Source organism: Sorex araneus, chromosome 1 (genome assembly GCF_027595985.1).
Source record: "Sorex araneus isolate mSorAra2 chromosome 1, mSorAra2.pri, whole genome shotgun sequence".
In the NCBI taxonomy this organism is placed as follows: Eukaryota; Metazoa; Chordata; class Mammalia; order Eulipotyphla; family Soricidae; genus Sorex; species Sorex araneus.
In genome coordinates this window covers 70000971-70015642 of record NC_073302.1, presented here as the reverse complement: position 1 = coordinate 70015642, position 14672 = coordinate 70000971, and the positions used below count along the sequence as shown (strand labels likewise).

Sequence of the window (14672 nt, the reverse complement as noted above, 5' to 3'; positions counted from 1 at the left end):
AGATATTATTATGTAATGAGCAGAAATACATAGCCTGGATAGTAATATAATCAAGCATGTTTATGATGTTAAATGGGTCCCAAGATGTGAATAGAGTTCAAACTAGAAAGAGGTGCAGTGCCAGGAGATTATTCAATGCAATATTTTCATCAAGCAAAAGGTTAATGATAGAGAAAAATAAGATTATACCTTTCTATAGCAGAATATCATAAATGACTAAGCAGCATTTTGGGTGATAAAGGTCTTGTCAAATTAAATGGTGGGTTCACATTCTAACATATATGACACTGAGCATTTGCATATGCCATAAAACCACCAAGGGACAATGTGGAAAAGCTTCCCATGAGACAACGTGATATAAAGCTCAAGTCAATAATATATAAATATACCTATAAAATAATAAGACTTATACACTTATAAAATGATGAGAGCCCTGCTTTAAGTTTTGCTATCAGCCCACCTCAAATATTGTTTATTTCATCTGTTAAAAGTAGAAAGATTATAGATGATATATCTCTAGTCAGAATACTTTTGTAATGAAAGGGCATGCAGAATACAATAAGATCTGAAAAATAGGCATGAAATAAGACTTCTAGATAAACCAGGACCTATGCTATCTTGTTATAAGAGATACAAAATGGATATATTCAGAAAATACTAACAAGTATAGAAAGGCATCTAAAATAGGTTCGGATAAATTTATGGAGAGATGTTTGCCTGAAGGTGAGCAATGTGGGGTTTATATGAAAGCTATTTTGAGATATTAATGGGTAGCATGTGAGAGAATTATGGGACATGGAGATTATAGGTCTTATCGCTTTTGGGGGGCCATACATTCTTTTGCTCAGGGCTTACTCTTGGCAGTGTTTGGGGGGATCATATGCAGTGCAAGGAATCAAACTGGGTCTGTTGCATGCAAGAATAGTGCTATGCTATACTTCCCCCCCCCCAGATTACTGGGTCCTAAGAGTTACTTCTACGAGGTATCCAACAGAGAGAAAAATGGCTGCTTCTCAGGGTAAGGTCAAGATGAGGTAAATTGGTAACTAACCTCCATTAATACAGGCTACTTAAAAACTTTCCTGTAAATTCATTATTTCTTCATGTACTCAGTTCTTTTAAATTCCAATAAAATGGGAGTAAACACCTCTTAATGTAACCCAAACCCTTTTCTATTATCACTTAGTAACATGTTGTTGGGGGTTTAAGAGATAATATAATGAATAGGACATTTGTCTTGCACATAGCTCATCTGGGTTCAATCCCCTGCACCCCATATGGTCCCCTGAGCTCTTCCAGGAGTGAGCATAGAGGTAGGAGTGAGCCCTGAGTATTGCCCTGAGTATGTGGCCACCAAGCAGAAACAAAATATGGTGCTTCACCTCTCTTTAATTCAGAGAGAAGTTATTTTTATGGGAGTTAATTGTATATATACATGTGGATGATTCCCTGGGCTTCCTATATAGTTTCACATATACTGTTATCAGAGGACAATTTGGAATTAGGAAATATCACCAATATTATTATTTGAAAACACCAACACAAATACCATACAATTATGAAACAAAGACTGCATTGCTATAAGATTCATCACTATTTGATGAATAGTGTGGCAGGGAGAGAACCTACACTAGGCTGTTGTCAAAGATTACTCCCGGAACTGTGCTCAGGGATTACTCCAGGTGCTCTTGGGACACCATAGTGGTGCCAGGGATCAAACCCCAGTGAGCAGCATGTAGGGAAAGCACTTTAGCCAACTGTACTGTCTCTTCAGTCTATGATGCATCACTATGTTATATGATTAATAGAGAAATAAAATGTCAACAATTTAACTATATACAAAACCTCTTCATATTTATACTCCCTAGGTTCCTTTTCAATTCACAATTGGCATGTTTGCTCCAAGTATTCACATGGAATTAGTGTCTATATCACCAAGAACATTGAGAATGCAGTACTTTTTTAAAATAGCATTCCTCTATTATCTCTGGAATTTTTTTCCAAACAAGTAACACTTGATCTAAAGGCTTTGATGTTAGGTTTTTCTTAACCAGCAAATGACAACACTAACCAGGTTTTTTTCAGACAATAACTAGGATTTTTGCTTTTTTCAAACAGTGCTTACACTACTCATTAAAACTTTGAGGGATTGAAATTACCCAATTATCAACCAGAAAGAAATGCATGCATGCCTCATTTCATTGCACTTTCCTTTATTGGGATCCACAAATAATGTATTTTGTTCTAATCGAAGATTCGAGACAACTCTGCATTAAACAAATCAATCAGGACCGGTTTTCTAATATCTTGTGCTCACTTTAGATCTGGATAATTCCTGAAATACTTCAAAATTTTCCATTATTGTTATCTCTCCTGTGATCTTTAATCAATGATTTTTGTTACTATAGTAACTGTTTGGGGGTGCCACAAACTATGCTCATAGAAGACATGGAACTTAATTGGTAAGTGTGTGTTTTGACTGTTCCACTGACCCACCATTTCCCCATTTTTCTCTCTCTTCTCAAGTCTCTGTTAACTGAGATTCAGTATTAAAGTTTGCAACACTTTATATGATAATAATCCTTTATATGTTTCAAGTACAATGTCCCATGTCTCTGACTGAAAATAAAAAACTAGACATGTGAAATCTTAGGAGTCAAGCCTAAGGCACAACAGGTTGAGATCTAGTTCTGCTAGACCAATCAGCCAAGTATAAGTGCAAACAGAAAGCTCGGAAAGAAATTAAAAGTGTACACTAATGAACACATGAATGATAAGGAAGCTAAATAGCCTTATTGCTAATATTCAGAAAGTTTTAATGGTCAAAATACAAGACCAAACCAGAAGCCAGGGAAATAGCACAAGATTTAGGGTGCATGGAGGGTACCTCAATCCCATAACTACATGATCCTTTGAGAATCAGTGGGTACAGACCTGGAAAAATAGGTGACAAGAAGCATAGTGAGTGGCCCCTGGCATCCCCTCAGCACCACTTTCCCCCACCTCCAGAAAAATCAAAGTAATCACAACAGTACTTTAAGCCAAAGCCTAATATAGAAGATAATTTCTCCAGTTCCATTAAGGCTGATAGAGGGGTGAAAGCTTTAGAAAAGTCTAAGAGAAACAGAGGTTGGACCATAAGATCTATGTCAAGAAGTTGCCTTCTTTCAAACTTCAAGATGAAGCAATCAATGATAATATAGAAATAGCAACACTTTATCCAGAAGAACTAGCTAAAATAATTGATGGAAGTAACTACACTAAATGACAGATGTTCATCATAGATGCTCCAGTATTATATTGGATGAAGATTCGATTGAGAAATATTCTAGCTGGAGCAGTGAATGCCTGACTTCAAATCTTTGAAGAGCAGAGTGATTGTCTTGTTGCTACAGCAGCTGGTGACATTAAGTTGAAGCAAATTGTCATTTGCCATTCTGAAAAATCTAACTCCCTTAGGAATGATGTTAAATCTATTCTGCCTGGGTTCTATAATAAGAATCCAAATAACAAGAAAACATAATTCAAAAAACAAAAAAGACAAAATAATATATTAATTGTTTACTACATGGTTTATTGAGTATTTTTTTAATTTTAATTTTTTTAACTGAGTCACTGTAAGATACTCAACTTCAAAGCTGTTCATGATCAGATTTCAGTCATACAAGGATCCAACACTTATCCCTCCACCAGTGTCCATTTTCCACCACCAATGACCTCAGTTTCCCTCCTGTTACTCCCCTCCCCCAGCCTGCATCTATGCCTCTATGGCAGGCATTTTCCCTCTGTCTGTCTCTGTCTTTGTCTCTCTGTCTCTGTCTCTGTCTCTCTCTCTCTCTCTCTCTCTCTCTCTCTCTCTCTCTCTCTCTCTCTATTACCGAGTACTTTACCACACATTGTTGAAATATACCACTCAGACAAAAGTTTCTCTCAAAACATGACTACTCATTGATAATTCACCATCCAAGGATTCTGATGGATATGTACACAAAGATGAATGTTTTCATACTGATCATAATATCCATTCTGCAGCCCACAAAGAACATTTAAGTATTATTTGAAACATTCATTTTGTAATGCTATTGCTGCCATAGATAGTAATTCCTCAGTGGACCTTGGCAAACTTAAATGGAAACCTTGAAAAAGAATGTGCCGCATTAAATACCATTAAGAATGCTTGTGATTCATGGGAAGCGTTCAAATAGCAACAACAACTAGCATTTGTAAGATCTCATGGTTTTGAGGAGTTCAAGGCTTTAGTGCAGAAAGCAGTCCCAAATATAATAGATATAGGAAGAGAACTGCAATGAGAAGTGGAGCCTGGAGATGTGACTCTTTTGCTGCAATCTCATAAAGTCTTGAAGGATAAAGAGTTGCCATGTATGGGTAGAGAAGGAAAATAATTTTTGTGAAGATACTGTGACTATTGTTGAAATGACATCAAAGGATTTAAAATTTACCTAGGCTTGATTAAATCCTGCACTGTCAGGATTAAGAGAACATTGAAATTTTGCATTATAAGAGTTTGACTGTAGATAAAATGCTATTAGACAGTATCGCATACTACAGAGAAATTTTTTGTGAAAGAAGTCCACTGGTACAGCAAACATCACTGCAGTGCTATTTTTAAAACATTGCTACTGGGTTCAAGTGATAGTATAGCAGGTAGGGCATTTGCAATGCACATGGTCAACCTGGGTTCTATTCTAGGCATCCCATACCATTCCTCGAGCACCACAGGAGTAATTTCTGAATGCAGATCGAGGAATAATCCCTGAGCATTGCCAAGTATGCCCCCAAACAAATAAACATGCAAAAAGTTGCTAGTATCTGTCCAGTATCAACATCATGGCCAGAACCTCTAGCAGCAAAAAGATAATGCCTCAAAAACTTAGATGATGGTTAGTATTAAGTTGCAATAAATTACTTTAAATTATATCATGTTAGAGATATAATGTTAGAGGTTTCTAGGGGCAGTCACACCTGGTAGTGCTTGAGACCTGCTCCTGGTTCTGTGTTCAGGGATCACTTATGGTGGAACTTGGGGGATTATATGAGGTGCCAGGGACTGAACCTGGGTAAGCTGCATGCAAAACATGTGCCTGACCTGCTATACTATCTCTGGCCATCAGCGTGTATGATTTTTTAAATATAAATCTATTATATGGGGCTGGAGTGATAGTACAGTGGGTAGGGTGTTTGCCTTGCACGCGACCATCCCAGGTTCGATTCCCAACACCCTGTATGATCCCCTGAGCACTGCCAGGAGTAAGTCCTGAGTGTATGAGCCAGGAGTAACCCCTCTACATTGACGGGTATAACCCAAAAAGCAAAACAAAACAAACAAAAAAAACACCCCATAAATCTATTATTCACTCAGAATAGCTTTTATACACTCAGTCACAGACTATAGAAGAATGTAAACCTAACGTCCATATAAATTTAGAAATAAAAATTTCATAGGATTTACTTTATTGCAATATTTGCTATGTTACAGTTGTCTAAAACTGAAACTTCAAGATGTCCAAAATGAGCTTATTATAATAAATTCATTCTACATAGGTAATGAAAATTTCATCCCAAATGCATTATTCCAACAGATACATGGAATGTTAAAATGTAAAAGTTTGAAAAATACCATAGTTCAGTCTTCATGGCTACATACTAGGCGTGATCCCTGAGCACTGAGCTAGAAGTAGGTCCTAAGTACAGTTAGGAGTGGGCCCACCCCAAAAAACATAAAAATGAAAAATAACATACTTCAGATCTCTCTTTGCATTAATAACAGCTGTATAGCTTAATAGTAAAAAGATAGTTCTTAGCTCTGAATATAAACTGATTGTAGAAAATTTTTAAATGTAGGGTTATCTCAAGAATCACTGACTGCCACGAACCCAAAGTTGAGAAGTTTGAATTGGGGTGAGATTGAGGAAAACAAGTACTTACATTTTTAAGTTTCACATACTAAGATGTTGTTGTTTAGTTTAGTGGTTTTCAACCCCCAATTCAAGGACCAGTACAGGTTTGCAGGTGTAGGGATTTTGTAAACCACTCATCTACTGCAGTGGCTATAATTGTCATTCTGTGGATCAGCCTTTATAACCTTTATACACCTGTGGACTAGATAGGTGCTGGTCCACAGGTATAAAAAGTTAAAGAATGCTGATCTAGTTTATAAAGCACTAGGAGAAGGACATTAGTCATTTTTCACTTCCTACAGGAATAACTCTATTGGTACATACTACCAAATGTTTGAAATCAAGAAACCCCAAGGTGAGCAGCAAAGAACAATTTGCATGAGTAGACCACAGATTTACTAATTCAAACCATAATGCTCACACCAATTTGTAGTCATAAGGATTAAATCAATGGGTATGGAGGAAATTGAAATGTGTATGCATGGGATTTTCTTTTTCCATCCTCCCAACATTCCCAAATACTGTCTGTTCCAAGGCTGTAAGGAAGGAATTCTTATCCTCCATCCTTTAGCTCCCACCTTCCAGGCCCATTTTATGAACAGGATAATCTGGGAATCCTAGTTCCAGGATATGGGGATATTCTATGGGCTTAGAGTAGAAGGTTTATGTACAGAAAAAAGTACAAATCCCTACACAGCAAACAGCTCACTAAATGATTTGACAGCATCAGAAAAGTCCTGACAGAGGCTGGAGCGATAGCACAGCGGGTAGGGCGCTTGCCTTGCACGCGGCCGACCTGGGTTCGATTCCCAGCATCCCATATGGTCCCCTGAGCACCGCCAGGGGTAATTCCTGAGTGCAGAGCCAGGAGTGACCCCTGTGCATCACCGGGAGTGACCCAAAAAAGCAAAAAAAAAGAAAAGAAAAGAAAAGAAAAGTCCTGACATTCTCACTTAGTCATATCCATTTTTCATAAAGGTTTTCAAAATTCTAAATAAGCATTAAGAGTCACCATCTTATTTAGGTGAAAATAGGCAATCTTGTGGCTGTTAGCTCTGTGGTCTGCTGCTTATGCTAGGGAATTTAGAATGCAGTTTCTACAGATAACCTCTTGCTCACCTCTTAGTTCCAGAGACCTCTTGCTCATAACTAAGGATCAGCTTGAGATTCACTGTCTCCTGGGAATTTCTTTTCTTTCTGAGTTTAATGCAGAGACTGAAAGTAAGAATACAAGAAGAGCAAGTTATTGCAAACTGATGCTGATGGCTAGAATAAATTGCTATGCTACTGTCCTTTTTCTACCTTGTACTTGAATGAACTCTGCCTGCCTAGCCCTTTGTTACTTTATTCTCACTCCATGAAATAATTTGACTGTCTATCCCTGTTTTTTAGAGGGGGGAAGCAAACTTAGATTAAGAGTGGCCCCAAGTCCATATAATTAATAAGGGTGAACTGAATCCAGGAGTTAATCCCAGATCTGATTGATCCCCAAGTCTCCCAAACACTAGTTATATTTGAAAAACAGGAAGGTAAATATAATTTGGAATGATGGGTGAAGAAATCAAAAGATGCAAAATATATATAAATGTACCTAGTTAATAACTATACAGCTATGCCTTATAATCATAGTAGGTTTACGTTATACAAAATTATTGTGCACTACAAAAGCTAGGAGGTAGTTACCAAACTAGTCAACAAATCAGTTTGTTGTTTGAAAATATTAGAATTAAAGTGTGTAGTAAAAGCAATGGAAGCATAAAAGACAGGCCAATGGAAGAAACTTTCAAGAATCTGTCTCATGTTTCAGTGCTTTATAATATCAAATGCAATTTGGTTTAACTAATAGATATTGAACTTTTATTAGATACCCAATATCAAAATACTTGCCAATCTAGCATGCTAAACTCATTGTAGGGTCTGTGAGAACATGAGGCAGAACTAGGAGAAGGACATTTGTCATTTTTTACTTCCTACAGGAATAACTCTATTGGTACATACTACCAATGCTCGGTGCAACCCCCAATTCAAGGCTGGCTCAGATTACCATAGCTTCAACACTACCAGGCTTTTCCATTGTGGATTTTGGCAGGGTTTTTTTGAGTGTCTACTGGGAAGCAATGGAAACCAACTGTGTCCAGACCCAGTTCCTAGTGTCAACTTAATCAAAATCCTACAACACAATTTTAATTCTGATAAAGGGTTATAATCAATGTTTGATTGCTAAAGGAATTCAAGGATATGTATAATAGTAACTCCAAGGGGTCTGGAAAAGTAGCTTGGACAGGTGAAACGACTTCTGATTTTGGAAATAGGGAAGATGTCAAAAAGATCTTTAATTAAAATACTCCTGACATCAAAGATGCAGAACTCCTGCCTAGCCAGGCCAAACAATACTGTTGGGTATTGCAGCACTGTTCACAATAGCCAAAATCTGGGAACAACCCGAGTGCCCTAAAACAGATGACTAGTTAAAGAAATTTTTGTACATCTACACAATGAAATACTATGCAGCTGTTAGGAGAGATGAAGTCATGAAATTTGCTTATAAATGGATAGACATGGAGAGTATCATGCTAAGTGAAATGAGTCAGAGAGGGACAGACATAGAAGGACTGCACTCATTTGTGGAGTATAGAATGACATGACATCACATGAGGCTGACACCCAAGGACAGTAGATAGATACAAGGGCCAGGAGGATTGCCCCATAGTGGGAAGCCTGCTTCATGAGTGGAGGAGAGAAGGCATATGGAATAGAGAAGAGATCACTAAGAAAACGATGCCTGGAGGAATCAGTCGGGATGGGAGATGTGTGCTGAAAGTAGATGATGGAACAAACATGATGACCTGTCAGTGTCTTTGTTGCAAGCCATAATGCCCAAAAATAGAGAGTGAGTATGGGGAATATTGTATGCCATGGAGGCAGGGGGAGGGTGGGAAAGGGGGGTATACCTGGGATATTGGTGGGGGAATGTGCACTGGTGGAGGGAGGGGTGTTTGATCATTGTGAGATTGTAACCCAAACATGAAAGCTTGTAACTATCTCACGGTGATTCAATAATTTTTTTTAAATGCTGTTGGTTGTCCTACAATTCAATGCAATTTGGACACTGCCTATCGGATACCACAAAAACTCAACCCCACATGATAGCCCCATCTTAGATGTCGCCTGCAAGTTCTTAGTTGAGTACGCTGGTGGCAGTACAGAGCACAGAGAACAAATTCTAACACAGGTGTGGTGTGCTCGGTGCAACCCCCAAGTCAAGGCTGGCTTAGATTATCCTAGCTTCAACACTACCAGGCCTTTCCATTCTGGATTTTGGCAGGGTTTTTTTGAGTGTGTACTGGGAAGCAATGGAAACCAAGTCATAGGGATTTCTGTACCTAACACTGTCCCTTCTTGGATGTCAAACACAGAGTCTGTTTTATAGCTGAGAGAACCATAAGCATTATGGGCTCTCTGCTTCCCAGGATTTTCTTTCTTCTCCAATATCTAGTTCTCCCTTCAGCTCCCCACCAGCATACCTTGAACATCACATGTTCTACCAGATGCTGAGGTGCAACTCAAATTCATTGTTTCTATGATTCCACCCTTATGGGTTTTACTTTTGATAATCAAAAGCCATTCTCTAGTTTCTGTCCAATACTTGGTATGGTTTTTTTCTCTCACCATGCCTCAATGGAGCTAGGGAGGGGTAAAGTGGGGGACCAGAAACAAAAGTAGCACCTAAATCTCAGGAACAACTTTCATTTAATATAGTCAAGCTATCATTCTGCCACCGTTCTCCCCACCTGTTGAGATTTGGTTCATTCTTTAGCACAGAGGCCTAGACTGCCTCTGCATTTATAATAACAGTTCCCTGCTCCTGTGTCCCTGACAAATTGCAGCTCCTGGTGACCTGCTCCTGTCTCTAGGTTGAACTCTAAGGTGGTCCTTCTGTCTAAAGATAAATCTCACACTCTGAAACTGGCCCAGTCTTTGACTTGCTAGGTTCTCCAGAGACTTTCTCAAGAAGCTTAGGAGAAGGGCTCCCAAGTTTATAATCACCATTTTTCATGTGTAATTATTTAGGCATATGTCCATTTATGTTAGTCATATGGTTGGTCACCTGCTGCAGAACAAAATTTCAGTCATTTGAAAAGTGATAACACAGTAATTAGAGTTACCTGCTTCACCTGGCTTATATGCAAGGTCACCGCAGGGAATTCTTTCTTTCTTACACTTCCATTCCATCCACCTACATTTGTTCACTGAGACTTCTGCTCCCCACTAATAATCGATTCTGTGGTCCTTACATTGGCTTCTGTCACCCATTACTCTGATTTATTTAAAGGTCTTTCTTAATCAGGGGGCCTGAAAAAGAAATAACTTGTCAACTAAAAAAAATTAAAACCCAAACTGCAGGTCTTTGGGAAAAAATAGTAACTAAATTCTTCTACCAATTGTCCGACTCAAATGAAGACCTAGAGAGTTTTGGTTTTAAAGCAGAACCACATATTAGAAAGATCCCTCAGTTGAAGATAATAAATATTCATGCAGTCTATTTTTCATCTAGGTAGAGTCAGAAATGTCTTTCTTTATTAAGAAAAAAAGAAATGTTCCTTGTTCCAAAATAAAACCCTCCCCTGTGGCCTTGGATTTAATGGCAAGCTCACTCTTTATGGTCATTTTATGAAGAATAACTGGGAATAATAAAAATCATTTCCTTCTGCTACAAAGGCTGCTTAACTCTGCTAAAAATGGCATATGTCCTGCTAAAATAAACCATTCCTGGGGCAATAATATTTTAGGGGAAAAATTGGGGACCAGAGGTTAGAGTGGAACAGGATCTCCCATTTTTGCAATCTAAAGGGAAATACTAAATTGTATGTGACCTCGTCATGTGACAAATATCTTCAGAGAAAACTAAGAACATATGCTGAACAAATACATTTTTTGTCCATTTTACCCACCCCAAATGTTGACTAGCAACTCATTTTTTCATTTTAATTGGGAGGATGCATTTGGGTGACAGCCAGCAGTGTTCAGAACTTATTCCTTTCTCTGTACTCAGGAATCATTCCTGGAGGGCTCAGGAGAACCATATGTGGTATCAGGGCCTGAATCCAGGTCAGCCACTTGCAAAGAAAGTACCTAGCTACTGTGCTATCACTCCAGCCCCCCACTGACCAAACTTTGTTAGTGTAAATAAGAATGCATCATTAAGGGAGAATTTGGGCATTCAACCAAGCACACTCTCTGTTCTTCCTTTCCTTTATCTTAAGAAATACAAATTTAGCTTATATGACCAATAATGCTAACATATGAATAAGACAGTGAGGTTTACAATTCCCAATCCAATAAACCACCAATTCAAACAGTAATAGTTTTTCTTGGTTTTTTTTTGGGGGGGGTTACTGTTTGTTTTTTGTTTGGGGGCCACACCCAGAAATGCTCATGAGTTACTTCTGGCTCTGAACTCAAGAATCACTCCTAGTGGGCTCAAGGGACCACATGGGATACCAGGGGATCAACCTAGGTTGGCCACATGAAAAGATAAGCACCTTACCCACTGTATTAACATTTCAGCCCCAAAGCAATGTTAAAAAAATAAGAAATACAACAAACAAGCAATGATAGTTTTAGATAAGATCCAGAAATACATCCAATTTGGTATTTTTATCATCACCTCTATTGTCTTTTTGGTACTGGGTAAACTACACAGGGAATTTCTCTCCAACATCTTTCTCTCAAATCGACTCATGCTTATAAAAATATTTCCAACATAGCCAGACATATTTCAAAGGAACAAAGTATTTTTAACTCAAGGCAATATTCAGATGGTTAAAACACTTTTCTCTGAAGTCTTTAATAAAGCGCAAAGATTTCATGTACCTCTTTCAGTCTACCTGACTTAATTTAGTGTGAGGCAAGAATCATTCACATGTAGAGTTAAACAATGAAAATTCCCAAGTACATACATACTGTGAGAATCAATAACCTCTTCTCCAAGCAGCAAATTGGTACTCGGTTCACTGGTTGCATCCAACTGCCATGAATAAGAGGCCACCCCCAGCGTGAAAGGAAAGGGGGTGATGAATTCTTAAAAAATATGTTCTCATCAGAATTCCCATGTTCTCACTGCATGGATTGCATTTGTAAATCCCTTTGGAAAGAACATTGGGTTTCATTTCAGGCAATCCTCTTTGTTGGAATTTTAACAAAAAGACTTTTTCAGAGTATTCAGTATGATCTCATTTTGTAAAAACAACCATTGCAACGTAACTGTCTATATAATAGATATTCTCTGGGTTTTAGATTTTTCTCTTTAAATTCACAGCCATATTATTTTAAAATAAAACATTCTCTAGAAAAATTTAGCTGAAGAAACTGGTTCTTCCACTGGGTACTGGGAATAGTTGTCAGAAAATTTGGTAATTGAAACAGAAGAATGTTGATGCATTTCACGCACAGTAATTAAGGAATGTTTTCTCTCCCTTTTCCATCTTGTTCCGAGTATCATTCACCTTCTTTCCACCAAAAAATGTCTATAACCACCTCTATAAATTGATATCACTTCCTTGCCTTCATAGGGTTCCAGTACCAATCCCATCTATCTTTGGAAGCTCCATCCCTCTTCTTCTTGGGATGGAATGCTTATGCAGAAAATCTAGCTCAATGACAGATAAGTGAATTAGGAAGATGTTGTATTATACACAGTAGAATATTATACACCTGTAAAGAAATACTGCATAGCTGAAATCATTCAATTTGCAGCAACATGGATGGAACTGGAAGACCTCATGTTAAATTAAATAAGTCAGAACAAGAAAGATAAACACAGGATGATATTACTTATATGTGATATTTGGAATAACTGGATTAGGGAATGTAGTTTTTCAAAGGGGGATGTCCAGATCACCCTTGGCACCAAAGTATAGTATAGGGAAGGGAAGGGAAGAAAGAGGGAAAGGAGGGCAGGAGGAGAAAAGACAGCTGAGAAGCAATGGATCCAAGCCAAGCACCTTACTAGTAATAGAGACACCATCAGTTAATCAGGGGCTCAGGTACAATGATGATGTTAAGGAATGCTAGAGTCAAATATCCAAATCACAGAATCAACAACACTGAAATCAAGAGACCCAAACTTTAATAATAGAACTTAGAAAGGTGTTTATCAAGAGGGCAGACTTGGGGGCTGGGGGCAAAGAGGGAAATATAGGAAGGAACCTGGGAACATGGTGGTGGGAAGTTGACACTGGTGGTAGAATCAGGGCTGCAATATTATATGTCTAAAACTCAACTGTAAATTACTTTGTAAATCATGACGTTCCAATTTGAAAAATGTGTTGATTGGGAAGAATGTCTAGCCTGATGCATAATTACCTTTATATCTAAATGAATGGTATAGTTGCAGCAGATAAAGTCCAGCAGGTATGCCTGAAACTTCTGCTCAGTACATATACTTTCAAAAAGTATATCAATCAAAGGAAACGACCCTAGACAATTTTATTATATATTAACAGACTTACAAGCAGCTTGGTCCTTGAAAGATCCCCAAGACCCCTCTTCCCTATTTCTATCTGATCATTCCCATGCTTGTTAACAGAAGGGCAGTATTTTGAACAGATCTCTCAGAGTATTTTTCCTTCTTGGTGCTCCAGGAGTCCTCTTTCCATCCATGATCTCTGTGTCCCTCCAAGTCTCATGGGAACTGAGTGGATTTCAGGACTAGACACTACAGTTTTAGAGATACTATCAGTTAATCAGGCTTTTGTGAACTAACTTTGGAGTCCTACTCACATTGTGTTTTATCTACTGATTACCCAAATCCGTGCTTATATAGACTTTGTCAATAAAATACTCACAAATATCCCCATATTTAAGATAAATAGTTATGAACAATGGAAGTTTATAAGTCCAATCTTTGGAAAATAGTAGGTAAGTCAGAGGCCGAGGTATTTTGCTAGTGTGTCCTTGTCTCTCTTGCCTTTCGTGTACTTATCCATTCAATTAATAGTTGTTAGCATCTTATTAGAGGTAAGGACTAAAGCAATAGGCTTAAGCCTTGAGAGACCTTAGAGTCGACTGGAATTGACAGTGTACTGCAGAAAAGAAGATGAAAACCACTACCATGACAAATGACAGAAAGAATGAGTTCCTCTTGCTCCTCTAGGAATAAGGAATTTAGTCAAGTAAAAGAAGACAAAGTAAGAAAGCTGGCTAGGAAAAAATGCCAGGAAAGACAACATTGTGGAAAAACATCCTTCCGTGTATGGAGGGTGCCTGAGCAAGAGAGGAATGGAAGCAATTCTCAAGGCAGGAGCAAAGAGAGGGGGAGGACTGGGGTATTGCTGAGGTTGGGTAGAGACTGTACCTTATCAGGCTTTATGTGGAAAAGCAAAAGTCAACATCTACAAGTCTATTTTTTACAGGTTTTTGAGCCACACTAGGCTGTGTTATGGTCTTACTCCTGCTCTGGGTAAGGTCTCAATCCTGGCAGTTTTGGAGGACCAAACAGAGTTTCAGGGATTGAACCCATGTGCAAGCAGGTACCTTACCCACTGTTCTATCTCTCTGACCCTACAAATCTTACTTGGAGGTGTGGCAGAATCACCTAAATACCTTTTAGAAGACCATTCTAGTCAACATGTGGATAAACTGGTGACAAGAATGACTGCCAGTAGCCCAGCTACAGATGGCCATTGTGGGAATCACTCATGAAAAAATGATGGACACTTAGAATAAAACAGATGAAAGCAGACTTAAAAGAGT

General features: G+C 38.3%; 1 long non-coding RNA gene across 4 annotated transcripts in view; it reads right to left on the bottom strand.

Moving 5' to 3' along the window:
- The window catches only part of LOC129401580 (uncharacterized), a 200441-nt gene that overhangs the window by 112203 nt on the left and 73566 nt on the right, over positions 1-14672 (bottom strand). For 3 of the 4 annotated variants that reach the window (XR_008628412.1, XR_008628411.1, XR_008628414.1), the window contains exon 2: positions 7038-7133. This is a non-coding gene — a long non-coding RNA (uncharacterized LOC129401580). Of the gene's footprint in view, positions 1-7037; positions 7134-10084; positions 10267-14672 lie in introns of those variants that run through there. The other variant, XR_008628413.1, reaches the window with a different exon arrangement.